Below are 16,824 nucleotides of genomic sequence, written 5' to 3' on the forward strand. Positions count from 1 at the left end.
ACCGAGGCAGACTTGTCCGAGGATGGGACGGTAAATAATAACAAGCGTCCCTGGTATTTCTGCATCCCACCCACCCAGTTAACAATTCTGACGGTTCTGGTATTTTGTCTCATTCACCAGACAAACTGCAAATTTCAATCTATTGGAGGTTGGCGACATCTGCGGTCCGGAAGCGAGTACTGCAACAGACCGATATGGATCATTTGTATTTAACAAGTTATTGTTAGTTTCTCGAATCGGAATCAAGTCCTTTGACAGACAGTGACCAGCCCTTTCATAAATACAGTGGGTGGCTCTGAAAAGAGCCTTTGGGTTATCAGATTAAATCTTGGTCGATTTATTTGCTCTTGGAGCTCACAGTGCTGGTTTTCTTCGGCAGCAGCACGGCCTGGATATTAGGCAGCACCCCACCCTGAGCGATGGTCACCCGTCCCAGCAGCTTGTTGAGCTCCTCGTCGTTGCGGATGGCCAGCTGCAGGTGTCTGGGGATGATGCGGGTCTTCTTGTTGTCCCGGGCCGCGTTGCCGGCCAGCTCGAGGATTTCAGCCGTCAGATACTCGAGCACAGCAGCCAGATAGACCGGGGCTCCGGCACCCACACGTTCAGCGTAGTTCCCCTTTCGCAGGTGCCTGTGAACACGGCCCACAGGGAACTGCAGTCCGGCCCGGGAGGAGCGAGACTTGGCCTTGGCCCGAGCTTTACCGCCGGTTTTTCCTCTTCCAGACATTTCCACAATCTCACAAACACTTTCACAATGAATGAAGAATGATTTCCGTATTTCCCCTTCTTATAGACTGAAAGGTCATCTGATTGGTTGTTCTTTAATACACCTCATTTGCCTATTTCATTAACCAATCAGATAGCTGGGAATCAGAAGAGGGCGGGATTTTCCGGCCTCAACGGTCAGACAAGGAATTTGATGAATTTCAAAAAGCCCGCCAATTTCAGTGTAGTAAAGGACCGGATTTCGATCAATGTTCTCCCTGAGCACAAGATTTTAAACCCGTTCTTTTTATCTTGTCTTATTCAGCGCTACCCGTCACCAATCGCTGGCGCCGTTTTAAAATCTGCTTTAAATTATCGCTAATTTTTCATCGCTTTCAAACTGTACCGAACGGGACTAAATCCCCATTCACAGCATCCCGTGAAGGGACACGTTTCAATTTAGTCTTTATAAAAGTGACACGTTATAGATTGGTCCCTTCTCACAGAGCCGGGAGTGTTTCTGTGAAAAGACGGACCCGGACAGAGTTCTCATTCTGCCCCGACTCCGCTGTGTTACTGCAAGTGATGTTGTGGAGATGCCGGTGATGGACTGGGGTTGACGAAGGAGGAAGCCTCCGAAAGCTTGTGAATTTAAAATAAAATTGCTGGACTATAACTTGGTGTTGTAAAATTGTTTACAATTACTGCAAGTGGTGGGTTTGCTTTCAATGTGGGGAGACTGAATTCATGGAGATAATGGAAATGCTAAGGGGTCGTTCAGGGTGTGTTCGTCGCCGGAATAGTAACGCTTTAAGAACAAAGCGAATGGGAAGGAGCGGATCAGAAACTCGTGTTCAGTTTATGGGTCAGAAATTTCAACGGCGTAGAGTATCAGTTTTCGATTGGAATAATATCGCGGTATTAAAAACATACCATGTAAATATATCGGAAATGCAGCTCCTTCAGAGAGGTTGTGGGTGGTTCTTAAAAGAGCCGTTGTTTTTTTTTCAGTACATTGTGGAGTTTTACTTGGAGCTGGTGTACTTGGTCACCGCCTTTGTCCCTTCCGACACGGCGTGCTTGGCGAGTTCCCCGGGCAGCAGCAGGCGCACGGCGGTCTGGATCTCCCGGGAGCTGATGGTCGCCCGTTTATTATAATGGGCCAGGCGGGAAGCCTCACCCGCGATGCGCTCGAAAATATCGTTCACAAAGGAGTTCATGATGCTCATGGCCTTGGAGGAGATGCCGGTGTCGGGGTGAACCTGCTTCATCACTTTGTAGACGTAGATGGAGTAACTCTCCTTCCTCGACTTTCTCCGCTTCTTGCCGCCCTTGGCTGGTGCTTTACTCAAGGTTTTCTTGGCGCCCTTCTTGGGAGCTGCTTTCTTGTCCTCAGGCATTTTCAAACTCAATTTCAGACCCAGAAATGACCCAAATCCGCTCCGAGCTCGGATTAAATAGGCAGCCCCACAGCCCAATGGTAATGAGGGATGGGGGAAGGCAATGATTGTGATTGGACGATTGGGCGTGAGGACACAAAACATTTACTTTCACGCTCTGATTGGTTTCTTCAGATATCCAATCAGATTTAATACCTGCCACCAATCACAAACACGCTCACACTGCACATTGTCCGGTTTCAGCAATTTGTTCCGAACTGTTGCAGTTCTGCTTCCGGCCAGTAGATGTCCCCAAACCCCGGGTCATTGAAGTTTACAGATGAGAGAGGGACAGAAGATAAACTCATTCTTCACATTATATTGCACGGGTGGGATTTGGAAAAACTGGGAATGGAGACAAGCTGCAAGTACATTTTGTTAGAGCAAACATTAGTTGTAATGCTGTGTTAAATTCTTGTAATTAATTTACGGGGTATTGCCTAACTGAGTAAGACTGCGACCAAATTCAAGAAGCCTTTAATAAGCTTGCTGAAAGGCGGTGGAAATGGCCATTAAATTTCCATGAAGAAAGGTGTGAGGTGGTGCATTTTGCTCGGTGGAAAAAGGAGGCCAAATACGTCTTGGAAAATAAGAGTCTAAATGGGGTAGAAGAGCAAAGGGATTTCGGGGTACAGATTGACAAATCTTTAAAAGTAGCAACACAGGTTGATAAGGCCATAAAAAGCAAACACAGAGGTTTATTTCTAGAGGAGGAGAATTGAAAAGCAGATAAGTTATGTTGAACTGTAATTTAAACTGTGAAACCTTCTGTCAAACTGTTAAACCTTCCCTTTCTGAAATCCGTGCTGACTATTCTTTATTATATTTTCGGTTTCTAGATGTTTTTCTCTTGCATCATTGAGTAAAGGATTCCATGATCACTCCCACCACCGACCTTTAGTTAACTGGTCTATAGTTCCCTGGACTTGTTCTATCTCCTGTTTTAAAATATAAGAATCACATTAACTGTCATCCAGTCCTCTGGCACTATTCCTTTTTCGATATATGTAACAGTGCCTCTGCTATCTCTTCCCTTGCATCATTTAATATGTGCGGATGCAATCCATCTGGACCAGGAGTTTAACCTCCCTTTCTTACTTAAATGTCTTGATTTATTTATTGACTTCTTCCTCTAATATCATGTTCACCCTGTTAATCTCCCGGGTAAATACTGAGGCAAAGTAATAATTCAATATTTCTGGCATTTCGCTGACTTTACCTGTGAGTTTATCTTGTGCATCCCTTAGTGGCACTCAAACTATTCTGATTTTCTTTCTTTTATTTTTGTGTCTGTGGAATAATTTACTATTTCTTTTTCTATTCCTTGATAATTTGATTTCATGGTTCCTGTTTCCTTCACTAATTGTTTTTGTGACTTCTTCCTAACATCCTCCTATTTGCTTTTGTCATCCTCTTATTTAATATCTATAAATGAGAAATTCCATCAGCTTGTTGTGTTTGTTCAGGGGCTGATGTTTGGGAAATATTTATTGTCTATAATTAAAGTGCCAGAAACCCAAAGGGAGCAATTCAGTCCCAAACTCCACAGAAACATTCTATTTCTCCCTCCTAGTGAAATAAGGTGCTATAATGGTGAGTATCGCTGCCTTCCAAGCAGTTAATTGCAAAAGTTTTGAATCCCAGCACGCTGAATTCAGAAACGCCAAGACTGGAACCGAATTTGATGATGTTCAGAGGGATAGTGTTTCCAAAACACAAACGGGTCTAATTTATATAAAAAATACATTAAAATTCATTTATTTCCCCCATAACGTTGAATTTAACTCTGTCCCTTTGTATTATTATTTCCCCTGATCTGTGCAGTGGATACGGGACACAATTGCCCGGATTCAGTGAAATTAATTGATTTTCTGAAGTTTTTCCCTCTGCTGATTCCCGTTCCTTATTTAAATTATGTCGGATTAACCTTTCTGATCTATAGAAGGGTCATAGTCCTGAACCGTTATCCCGAGCTTCCCTTCTCCACAGATGCTGCCGGACCTGCTGAGTCTTTCCAGCATTTTCGGTTTTAAATTTTTCTATATTTTATCCCTTTCACTTTTGACGGTCGCCATTGAAACTTCCAGATTTGCGCTCAGTTTTTATTTGTGTTTCAGTTCGGTTTATTTGAATTAATATAAATCGTGTCCTGAGAAATCAGACAGAAATATTGCGCAATGTAGAGTGAAATATAATGGGGCAACTTTCGAATGAGCAAAACAGAAACTTTATTATGAATTAATTGTCTAATTTTTCACTGACAAAATATGAAAAATACGAGAGTAGAATTTACAGAGAGAAAATATTTCCTCACATTGCACATTGTCCTGAATCTGTAACAATGACAGATAATGTGAATTTGTTCCAATCTGTTACAGTTCTCACTTATGGCCAGTAGATGTCAGACTGTATGTGAGTGTGGGATTAATTCTCTGTCTGTCAGTCTCTGGTACTGTATGTGAGTGTGATATTCATTCTGTATCCGTCAGTCTCCAGTACAGTCTGTGAGTGTGGGATTCATTCTGTAACTCAGTCTCTGGGCAAAGTGCAAGTCTGTATTCGTTCTGTATTCTTATTTCAGGTTACAGTATGGTGCTTTAAATTGTATCTTTAATTCATTAATATATGCAAATCTTCCATCTAGCATTAATTTGTAAATATGGATAGACTTTTGGATTTTATTTTAATCAAACAACGTGTGTGAGTTTTGTTGTAGGATTACATCTGAATCTCTGAAGATAATGTACACTTCAATCTTTTACTGTGAAATTATTGGACTGGTATTTATTGTGTAGCTCAGTTTGGGCGAATGGAATTGATACTGTATCTTTCAGTCTGACACTGTGTGAGATTTTTGGACTGGTGTGTAATGTGTGGTTCAGTCTGTACTAATGGAATTGACACTCGAACTCTCAGTCAGACACGGTGAGAGATTTTTGGACTAGTTTGTAATGTGTAGCTGAGTCTACACTAATAGGATTCATACTGTATATTTTAGTGTGATAATGTATTAGAATTTTGGACGGTATATAATATGTAGCTCAGTCTGCACTAATGGCATTCATACTGTAACTTTCCGTCTAATACTGTGTAATATATTTGGACTGGTTTGTAAGGTGTAGTTCAGTCTGCACTAATGGAATTGATACTGTATCTTTCAATTTGATACTGAGTGTGACTTTTCGACTGGTATCTAATATATACCTCAATCTGCACTAATGGGATTGATACTGTATCTTCCAATCTGATACTGTGAGAGATTTTTGTACTGGTATGTAACATGTAGGTCAGTCTGTCCTAATCAAATCGATACTATATCTTTCAGTATGAAACTGTACGTGATTTTTGGACTGGTATCTAATGTGATCCTCTGTCTGCAGTAAAGGAATTGATACTCTGCCTTTCAGTTTGAAACAATATGATTTTTGGACACGTAATTAATGTGTACTTCAGTCTGCACTAATGGAATTGATACTGTATCTTTCAACCTGACACTGAGATTTTTGGACTGGTATGTGATGTGTACCTCAGTTTGCAGTAAAGGAATTGAAAATTTACCTTTCATTCTGAGACTATGAGGTTTTTGAACATATATGTGAGTCAAATATGGGTAACATCTGAACTGGTATCTAATTTGTATCTCAGTGCACAATATTGTCATGAATACTGCATCTTTAAACTCATAATGTGTATGAGTTGTGGGCTGGCATTTAATTTGAATCTTGCAGTACACTATTGTGATTCATTCTGTACCTATCAATCGGTACCATGTGTGAGTTCTATCTGGTATTTAATTTGTAGCTAATGCTGAACTAATGTGAGATTGACACAGTGCCTTTCAATCTGATACTGGGTGTGATTTTGGACTGGGAATTATTTATCTGACGGTCAGCGGTACTGAGTTGTTGTGATATGGAAATTCCGTCTGTCTCTCCTGCTCTGTTTGACTGTTGGATTGGGATTAGTGTGGGATTGACTATTTCTGCGGTGTGAGACTGTGGGACTGATGACCTGTCTGCGTCCCTGTGCTCTGTGAGTGATAATGTACATACTGTGTGTGAGAAGGAGCTGGCTGCACTGTTCCTTGTGCCTCGGGTGCAGGAAACATCACACTGATTCTGGGTCCTTCAAGGATTTGACTGTTGGAAGAAAAAGAATCTCTTGTAATTCAAGAACAGGTGAAGTAGAAAATACAAAAGTGATCAATTGAATCTGTCTGTTAATAATCATTGTAATATCCACAAATGAAAACCAGTGATACAAATAGTGTCAGTGTCTGACTCCACTGCAGTACTGCAGCACTCAGCTTCTGCACACCAGGTGTGTTGGGCTGTTTTACAACAATTTAGTGACATCCAGACACAACCCAACCCCTGGACTGATCCATGAATGGGACTAGCCGATGGGGCGGGGAACTTTGCACACATCAGATTTCTATTTCCATCTCCCATGGGACTAACCGTTCAACCGAAACAAAAAAGCAACTGTTTAAAATGTGTCCTTCATACTTCTCACCTGATGCCTGCAATAGATGCTCTTTGTATAACTCCCCATATCCTTACTGTCCGGCTCTGTTTACTGTTCAATAACAAACACTAAAGGTTAATGGTCAGGTTTAAAAAATCAGAATTAATACCTGCCACCAATCACAATCACGCTCACACTGCACATTGTCCGGTTTCAGCAATTTGTTCCGAACTGTTGCAGTTCTGCTTCCGGCCAGTAGATGTCCCCAAACCCCGGGTCATTGAAGTTTACAGATGAGAGAGGGACAGAAGATAAACTCATTCTTCACATTATATTGCACGGGTGGGATTTAGAAAAACTGGGAATGGAGCCGAGCTGTAAGTACATTTTGTTGGACCAAACACCACTTGGAATGCTGTGTTAAATTCTTGTAATTGATTTAGGGGGTATTGTCAATACTGAGGAAGACTCGGACAAAATAAACTTGCAGAACGGCCGTGTAAATGGCCATTGAATTTCAATATAGAAAGGTGTGAGGTGGGGCATTTCGCTAGGGGGAATAATGAGGCCACATACTGCATGGAAAATAAGAGTCTAAATGGGGTAGAGGAGCAATGTAAATCGTGTCCTGAGAAATCAGAGAGAAATACTGTGCAATGTGCAGTGAAATATAGTGGGGCACATGCACAACTATCGAATGAGTGAAACAAAAACTTTATTATGAATCAATTGTCTTCATTTTTCACCGTCAAAATGTGCAAAAACACGAGAGTAAAAGTTACAGACAGAAACTTCCCTCACATTGCACATTGTCCTGTTTCTGTAACCATGACAGATAATGTGAATTTGTTCCCTCAGCTTACCGCCAGCAGAGGTCAGTCTCTGGTACTGTATGTGAGACTGGGATTTATTCTGAATCTGTCAGTCTCTGGTACGGAGTGTGAGCATGGGGTATATTCTGCATCTGTCAGTCTCCAGGTACTATATACAAGTGATGCATTCATTCTGTATCTGTCAGTCTCTGGTACTGTCTGTGAGAGTGGGATACAATCTGTATCTGCCTTTCTCTGCTACTTTATCTCAGTGTGGGATTCATTCTGTAATTCAATCTCTGTGACAATGTGCATTCTGTATTCTTATTTCAGTTTACAATATTGTATTGAAACTTTATCTTTAACACTTTAAAGTATATACAGTTCTTCATCGAGCATTCAATTTGTTAATATGGATAGACTTTTTGATTTTCTTTAATCAAATGACATGTGTGAGTTTTGGAGTAGTGTTACGTCTTAATCTCTGAACTCGATTGTGAACGATAATATACCTTTCAATCTGTTCACGTTGAAATTACGGGACTGGTATTTAATGTGTCGTTCAGTCTGCAATAATGGAATTAATTCTGTATCTGAGTCTAACACTGTATGAGATTTTTGGACTGGGATGTAATATATACCTCATCCTGCACTAATGGAATTGATACTGAATCTTTTAATGTGATACTGTATGAGATTTTTGGACTGGTGAGTCTGTGCTAATGGAATTGATATTGTATCTTTGAGTCTGATACGGTATGAGATTCTTGGACTGCTATATAATGTGTGGCTCAGTCTGCACTAATAGAATCGATTCTGTATCTTTCAGTCTAATATTGTATGGGATTGTTGGACTGTTAGATAATGTTGAGCTCAGACGGTGCAAATAGAATTTAAATTATATCTTCCAGTCTGATCATATGTGATTTTTGGACTCGTATGTAATGTATAGCTCAGTCTGTACCAATGGTATTGATAATGTTTATTTCAGTATAACACAAGTATTTACCAATATAACTAATATGTAGCTCAGTCTGCACTAATGGAATTTATACTGTATCTTTCAATCTGCCACTATGAGATCTTTGGACTGGTCTGTAAAGTGTAACTCAGCCTGCAGTAATGTGACTGTGACATTCATTCTGTAACTGTCAGTCTCCAGTACAGTCTGTGAGTGTGGGATTCATTCTGTATCTATTAGTCTCTGGTACTGTGTGTGAGTGTGGGATTCATTCTGTATCTGTCAGTCTCTGGTACTATATGTGAGTGTGGGAATCATTCTGTATCTGCCATTCTCTGCTACATTATCTGAGTGTGGGATTCATTTTGTAATTCAGTCTCTGAGACAATGTGCAAGTCTGAATTCATTCTGTATTCTTATTTCAGTTTACAGTATCATATTTGAAACTGTATCTTTAATACTTTAAATTATATACATTTCTTCATCTAGTGTTTAATTTGTAAATATGGATTACTTTTTGATTTTCTTTAATCAAACAACGTGTGTGAGTTTTGGAGTGGGATTACATCTTAATCTCTGAACTCTATTGTGAATGATAATGTACCTTTCAATCTGTTCAAAGTGAAATTACTGGATTGGTATGTCATGTCTAGCTCAGTCTGTAATAATGGGATGAATTCTGGATCTCAATCTAATATTGTGTGAGATTTTTGGACTGGTATGTAATATGTAGCTCAGCCTGCGCTAAAGAAATTGATACTGTATCTATCAGTCTGATACTGTATGAGACTTTTGGACTGGTATGTAATGTGTAGCTCAGTCTGCAATAATGGAATTAATTCTGTATCTGACTCGAAAACTGCATGATATTTTTGGACTGGTATGTAATATGTAGCTCATCCTGCACTAAAGGAATTGATACTGTATCTATCAGTCTGATGCTGTATGAGATTTCTGTACGGGAATGTGATGTGTAGCTCAGTCTTCAATAATGGAAGTGATACTGAATCTTTCAATCTGATACTTTATGAAATTTTTGGACTGGTGTGTAACATGTAGCTCAGTACGTGCCATGGAATTGATAATGTATCTTTGAGTCTGATAAGGTATGAGATTCTTGGACTGCTATATAATGTGTGGCTCAGTCTTCACTGATGGAATTGATACTGTATCTTTCAGTCTAATATTGTATGGTATTTTCAGTCCGGTATGTAATGTACAGGTCAGGCAGTGCTAATAGAATTGATACAGTATCTTGCAGTCTGATCATTTATGAGGTTTTTGGACCAGTATGTAATGTGTAGCTCAGTCTGAACCAATGGTATTGATACTGTTTATTTCAGTATAATACTCGATGAGTATTTACTAAAATATCTAATATGTAGCTCAGTCTGCACTAATGGAATTTGTACTGTATCTTTCAATCTGACACTATGATATCTTTGGACTGGTATGTAAAATGTAACTCAGTATGCAGTAGTGCGAATGTGAGATTCATTCTGTGACTGTCAGTCCCTGATACTCTATGTGAGTGTGGGATTCAATCTGTATCTATCAGTCTCTGGTACTGTGTGTTATTTTGAGATTCATTCTGTATCTATCAGTCTCTGGTACTGTGTGTGAGTTTGGGATTCATTCTGTATCTGTCAGTCTCTGACATTGTGTGTCTGGGCGATTCGTTCTGTTACTGTCAGTCTCTGGTGCTGTATGTGAGTGAGACATTCTGTATCTATCAATTTCTGAACTGTGCGTGAGTGATATAAATTCTGTATCTGTCACTCTGTGCTGCAGTGTGTGCGTGTGGGATTCATTTTGAATCTGTCAGTCGCTGGTACATTGTATGAGTTTTGGAATCATTCTATATGTCAGTCTCTGGCCCTCTATCGGAGTGAGAGATTCATTCTTTATCTGTATCTAATTTGTATCTTCATTTACAGTATGGTGTTCAAATCTGTATCTTTAAGACCTTAATATATGAATAATTTTTCCGAGTCTTTACTTGGTAGATAATGATATATTTTGAAATGTAATAAGATAATGTGGGCATCTATTTTTGGACTTCTATTAAATCTACATTGGGAACACAATTGTGAATTTGTTCATCTTCCCACTGATATGGTGACATTTTTGAACTTGTTAATAATGTGTAGCTCAGTCTGCATGAATGGAATGCTGTATATTTCAGTCTGAATCTGTATTAGTTTTTTTGTAGTGGTTTCTAATGTGCAGCTCAGTCTGCACTAATGGAATTGATACTGTATCTTTCAGTCTGACACCATGAGATTTTTGGACTGGTACATAATGTGTAACTAAGTCTGCATTGCTGGAATTGATACAGTATCTTTCAATCTATGACTGTGAGATTTTTGCTCTGGTACATAATGTGTAAGTCAGCCTGAACCAATGTAGGTGACTGTGAGATTCACTTTGTATCTCTCAGTCTCTGGTACTGTGTGTGAGTGTGGGATTCATTCTGTATCTGTCAATCTCAGGTACTGTGTGTGAGTGTGGGATTCATTCTGTATCTGTCAATCTCAGGTACTGTGTGTGAGTGTGGGATTCATTCTGTATCTGTCAATCTCAGGTACTGTGTGTGAGTGTGGGATTCATTCTGTATCTCTCAGTCTCTGGTGCTGTGCGTGAGTGTGGGATTCATTCTGTATCTGTCAGTCTCTGGTGCTGTGTGTGAGTGTGGGATTCATACTTTACCTCTAAGTCTCTAGTGCTTTATTCGAATGTGGGATGAACTCGGTATCTCTCAGTCCTTGGTACTGTATGCCTGTGTGGGATTCATTCTGTTTCTGTCAACTCTGGTACCATACTTGAATGTGGGATTCAATCTGCATCTGGCAAACTCTAGTACTGTATGTGAGTTTGGGATTCCTTCTGCATCTGTCAGTCTCTGGTATGGTATGTGAGTGTGAGATTCATTCTGTGTCTGTGTATAATTATTCTCTCAGATTACATTATGGTATTCAATACTGTAGCTTTAATATCTTAATGTTTAAATAGTTTTTCTCATTAATAAATTGGTAAATATGGACACACTTTTGGATTTGATGCTGGAGGTTTTAATCAAATAATTTGTGTACTTTTTGGACTAGTATTAAATATGTATATCTATGAGTATTATTGTGAAAGATAATGTATCTTTCAAACTTATATTGTGACATATTTGGACTGGTATTTAATGTGTATCTCAGTCTGCACTAATAGAATTGATACTGTATCTTTACATCTCATACTGTGAGTGTATTATAAACTGGTTTCTAATTTGTTTCTCAGGTTACACTGTCACAGCATTTCTCAATCTGATACTGTACGTGAGTTTTCGACTTGCAATTTGTATTCGAATGGTACACTATTCGAATGGATACTGCATGTATTAAACTCACATGTGTGTGAGAGTTCTGGGCTGGTATTCAATTGGAATCTCGGGGTACATTGTTGGGGTTCATTCTGTCCCTTTCAATCGGGTACCATGTGTGATTTCTATCTGGTGTTTAAGTCATGGCTAATGTTGCCCTTTTGTGAAATTGACAATCTGAGAGTGTGATTTTGGACTGGGATTTTTGTATCTCCCTGTCAGCGGGACTGAGTTAGGGGGAAATGGAACAGTGTCTGCCTCACCTGCTCTGTTTGACTGTTGGATTGAAAACGTGTCTCTGGAACTTGGGATCAGTGTGGGACTGACTACTTCTGCTGTCTGAGACTGTGGAACTGATGACCTGTCTGTGTCTCTGTGCTCTGTGTGTGATAATGTACTTACTGTGTGTGAGAAGGAGCTGGCTGCACTGTTCCTTGTGCCTCGGTGGAGGAAACATCACACTGATTTTGGCATCTTCAAGGGTTTGCCTGTAGAAAGAAAATTATCTCTTGTAACTCAAGAACAAGTGAGGTAGAAAATACAAAAGTGATCAGTTTAATATCTATTAATAATTATTTTGAATAACCACAAATGAAAACCAGCAATACAAACAGTGTCAGTGTCTGACTCCACTGCAGTACTGCAGCACTCAGCTTCTGCACACCCGGTGTGTTGGACTGTTTTACAACAATTTAGTGACATTCAGATACAACCCAACCCCTGCACTGATCCGTGAATGGGACTACCCGATGGGGCAGGGACATTTGTACAAGTCAGGTTTCTAATCCCCTCTCCCAGGGGACAAACCGTTCAACTGAAACCAAACAGCCGCTGTTTAAAATGTGTCCTTCACACTTCTCACCTGATGCCTGCAATCGACGCTCTTTGTATAACTCCCCACATCCTTACTGTCCGGCTCTGTTTCCACTCTTCACTCTCCAGTAACAATAAACAGGGTGAGACTGGAACTAAACCAGGACCATTCACCACTGATTTGGGGAGAGAAAGCAGCAATGATTTTAAATAGCAGGTTCTTCCCATTCTGTCTCCCTTACCCTGGACACACCCTGGACACACACAGCCCGAGAATGACCTCTCCCTTCCCCCGCTCACTCCATGTTCCGGGACCAGTTCCTGATCCACTCCGCCTCTTACAAACAGCCCCCGGACTCCCCCTGACCTTCCCCCGGACTCAATGCCGATCTCTGAGCCCATCTGCGGACACGGTCCCGAAGCGATGAGCTGCTGTAACGAGGCTGCTCTTTGCTCCCTTCCCCCGGGGGCCGTGATCTCTCCATTCCCGGCTGTTTTAAACCATCTTCTTCCGCTCACTGAGGGAATGGCGCCCACAGGCCGAGCTGGGGGAGGGCAGCGCGCATGCGCTCTTCTGCTTACACTACCAGCGCTGGGGGCGGGGCTTATTCACGCATGCGCAGATATCTGGTTTAATTCCCAATACAAAAATCGATGGAAACTTTCCCCAATTGGAATTTTTCAGAGTCTGAGCAAAGGAAGTGGGTCTGGGGGAAAGGTCAGAGGGAATGGGGTCCACAGGCAGTGCAGGAACAGGCACCAGAATGGAAAACAGATGGGATTCCACCAGTGCCTAACGCTGGAATCCAGACTGACTTTACAATCTCTAACTATTAAACTAGATGTTTCCATCCCTGCTGTTTCTTTCGGTATCTTTTGATGGTAAAGAGTCTTTCAGTGATAAAGTGGGCGGCTGTGGAACGAGCCAAAAAATCTTGTTCTTTCTTGGCCTCTCCACTGTGTGACTCCTAAACTGGAGGGAGGATTTCTGAAACCAATCCTGGAGAAACATGATAGTAAAGTGGGAGTCGGTGTATTTGCTGGGACCGTGTAGGATTAATATCTGACAGCAACAGTCCCAGATTAATTTAAGCGGAGTGATACTCTCGGTCACTGAGAGTAATATCGAACAGCCCTGAGCCGCAAAACTGCACATGCTGCAACAGGCAAGAGCGGATTAAATGTGGCCCATTGTTTTTGTCATTCTCTGCACTGTCCCTGAGTGTGGGATTAATAATGTGTCTGTCCCTCGTACAATATCAGTGAGAGATGAGACTGCATCTTCTGTCTTTCCAACGCGATCTTTCTGGATAAAACGGAACTTTACCGCTCAGTCTGGAACTATTACTGTTTATGTCTGTCTGTTACTCTGCCTCACTGCTCTCTCTGTCTCTCTCACCATGTCTGCCTCCCTCTTTCTCTCTGGTGCTGTATATGAAGGTGGATACTGCTATTGAGCGTGATTTGGACACAGATAGGAAGTGTAAGACTGATACTGTCTCTCTCTCTCTCTTGTGCTGGACATGAAGGTGGGATACTGTCTGATATAAAACAGAGAGAATGAGATGTCCGGGCCGGGTCTCACTGTAACTGGGGATGTGTTCGGCTTCAGTCCCATTTTATGGTTATTATCTTTTCACAGATTGAGTGCGAGTGTCTTTGTGAGACGGTAACACTGGCGAAGCTACTTTTAGTCGCGACTTTCAGTAATTTGTGTCTCTGTACCCCTCGATCCCTTTGCTCCTCTATCCTGTTTAGACTGTTATTTTCCAAGCAGTGTGTGAGCTCCTTATTCTTCATTCTGTAAGTTTATTAATGTCCTCTTGCATTTTGACACATTCTTCCTTTGTATTAACTGTACCCCCCAATTTGGTGTCATCGTCAAATTTTGAAATTGTACTTCCGATTCCCGAATCCAAATCTTTAATGTTAATTGTGAACAGGAGTGGTCCCAGCACTGATCCCTGTGTTAAACCACTTCCCACTTTTTGCCACTCCAAGCTGCTACCCGTGACCCCTATTATCTGTTTTCTGTTTTGTCGCCAGCTTGCTATCCATTCCGCTACCTGTCCCCTGACTCCACGTGCACTGAACTTTGCCATGAGTCTACAATGCGGTACCTTATATAAGGCATTCTGAAAATCCAAATGTATTACATCTACCAGGTTACCCTTATCTATTCCTTCTGTTACTTATTCAAATGATTTAATAAGATTGGACCTGTCCTTGTCCTGTTAGTAGATTAAATCTTGGCCGCTTCACTTGTTCTTAATGCTCCCAGCACTTTTCTTCGGCAGCAGCTCGGCCTGGATATCAGGCAGCACCCCGCCCTGAGCGATGGTCATCTGTCCCAGCAGCTTGTTAAGCTCCTCGTCGTTGCGGATGGCCAGCTGCAGGTGTCTGGGGATGATGCGGGTCTTCTTGTTGTCGCGGGCCGCGTTGTCGGCCAGCTCGAGGATTTCAGCCGTCAGATGCCCGAACAAACCACCCAGATAGACCGAGGTTCCTGCACCCACACGTTCAGTGCAGTTTCCCTTTCGCAAGAGCCTGTGAAGACGGAACTGTAGTCCGGCCCGGGATGAGCGAACTTGGCCTTGGCCCGAGCTTTACCGCCGGTTTTTCCTCTTCCAGATATTTCCACAATCTCACAAAGAATAAAGAAATCCTCCCGCACTCTCCCTTCTTACACATTCTGGAGGAGACAATTGTAAACAATTTTACAACACCAAGTTATAGTCCAGCAATTTTATTTTAAATTCACAAGCTTTCGGAGACTTCCTCCTTCCTCAGGTAAATGTTCATTCTGGAGGAGTACAGTGGGGCCACTTGTGATGGGTCTTTCAGAGTGTTTACACTGCCTGCTCACCCTCACTGATATTTTATCTTTGAACTGCTGTAATATTGTCCTTTAGTAATATTGCTGCTCCCCCTCCTTTCCCGATTTCCCTGTCCTTTCTAAAGATCTTTTTGACTTGAATAATAAGCTACCATTCGTGCCCAGCTGGCAGTCAGGTCTCTGTAATGATTTAATATAATTATTTAACTTTACTCAATGGCTGATGTGAGCTGCGGCAAAATGTATTTCCAGCCGGTCAAGTATTGCAGGTATCGACTGTCTCTTCAGTCCGATATCAGGTGAAGAATTACTGGCTGTTGTGTAATTTCCATTGATTGGGGGTTGGCGACATCTACTGGGCGGAAACGGGAACTGCAACAGAGCGAGAAAGGATCCGTCAGAAACCAGTTTAAATGAAGAACAAAATCCAACAGCCTGCAGTGTCTTTTCAGGGTCTAATGTTTAGGAACTAATTAATTCTGACTGATTGTCAGCGATGGTGGTATAGTGGTGAGCATAGCTGCCTTCCAAGCAGTTGACCCGGGTTCGATTCCCGGCCATCGCAATTAATTATTCTTATTAATTCACTTCCTTCAGAAACGAGAAGTTTGGAATCCAATTTGATGCAGTTCAGCTGGATATTGTTTCCAAAATATAAACCGCTGTAATTGTATCAAAATGTTTTCAACGTTCATTTATTTTCCCTATAGAAGGAACAGAGGAAAAACATACTGGAAATAAATAGTTACCAAGGGTCTAATGAGAGTGAGGAAGGCAAATGATATGTTAGCCTTTATTGCAAGGGTGTTGGAATATAAGAGTAAAGAGATCTTGCTGCAATTGTACTATGAGGAAAAATTGGCATATATTCGCTGGAGTTTAGAAGAATGAGAGGTGATCGGATTGAAACGTATAAAATTCTTAGGCGGTTTGACAGGGCAGGTGAGGAGAGGCTGATTCCCCTGCTGGAGAATCAAGAACTCGAGGTCATCGTCTCAAGATAAGGGACCGGCCATTTAGGATCGAAATTAGGAAGAATTTCTTCACTGAAAGTGTTGTGAATCTTTGGAATTCTCAACCCCAGAGGGCTGTGGATGCTCAGTCGTTGAATATATTCAAAGCTGAGATCGATAGATTTTTGGACTCTCGGGGAATCAAGGCATATGGGGATCCAAGTACAGAAATCACTAACAGTGATTATTAATTCACTAAAAAAAAGTTAAAATGGAGATGATCTTTATCTCAAGGGAACGGGAATAAAAAGGAGTGGAAGTTATGTCACAGTTATACAGAGCTCTGTTTAGTCCTCATTTAGAGCACTGTGTTCAGTTCTGGGCACCGCACTCTCTATAATGGCTTGGAATGAGAAGGAGTTTTTCTCTTTGGGATTCGATGCAATGGGACGGAATAGGAAAGGGTTTGGT

The 16,824-nt window shown here is 41.3% G+C and overlaps 1 long non-coding RNA gene and 1 other non-coding gene across 2 annotated transcripts; one reads left to right on the plus strand and one right to left on the minus strand.

Moving 5' to 3' along the window:
• Positions 1 to 4,348: 4,348 nt before the first annotated feature.
• On the minus strand, positions 4,349 to 13,138 carry LOC137316829 (uncharacterized). Its single transcript, XR_010961621.1, has 4 exons — positions 12,614 to 13,138; positions 12,154 to 12,239; positions 6,660 to 6,722; positions 4,349 to 6,283 (listed from the first exon to the last, which is right to left on the minus strand). It is a non-coding gene; the product is annotated as an uncharacterized lncRNA (long non-coding RNA).
• Positions 13,139 to 15,893: 2,755 nt separating this feature from the next.
• Positions 15,894 to 15,965, plus strand: trnag-ucc (transfer RNA glycine (anticodon UCC)). Its single transcript has one exon. It is a non-coding gene; the product is annotated as a tRNA-Gly (tRNA).
• The last annotated feature ends 859 nt before the right edge of the window (positions 15,966 to 16,824 follow it).

This window comes from Heptranchias perlo, unplaced genomic scaffold, assembly GCF_035084215.1.
Source record: "Heptranchias perlo isolate sHepPer1 unplaced genomic scaffold, sHepPer1.hap1 HAP1_SCAFFOLD_60, whole genome shotgun sequence".
NCBI classification, from domain to species: Eukaryota; Metazoa; Chordata; class Chondrichthyes; order Hexanchiformes; family Hexanchidae; genus Heptranchias; species Heptranchias perlo.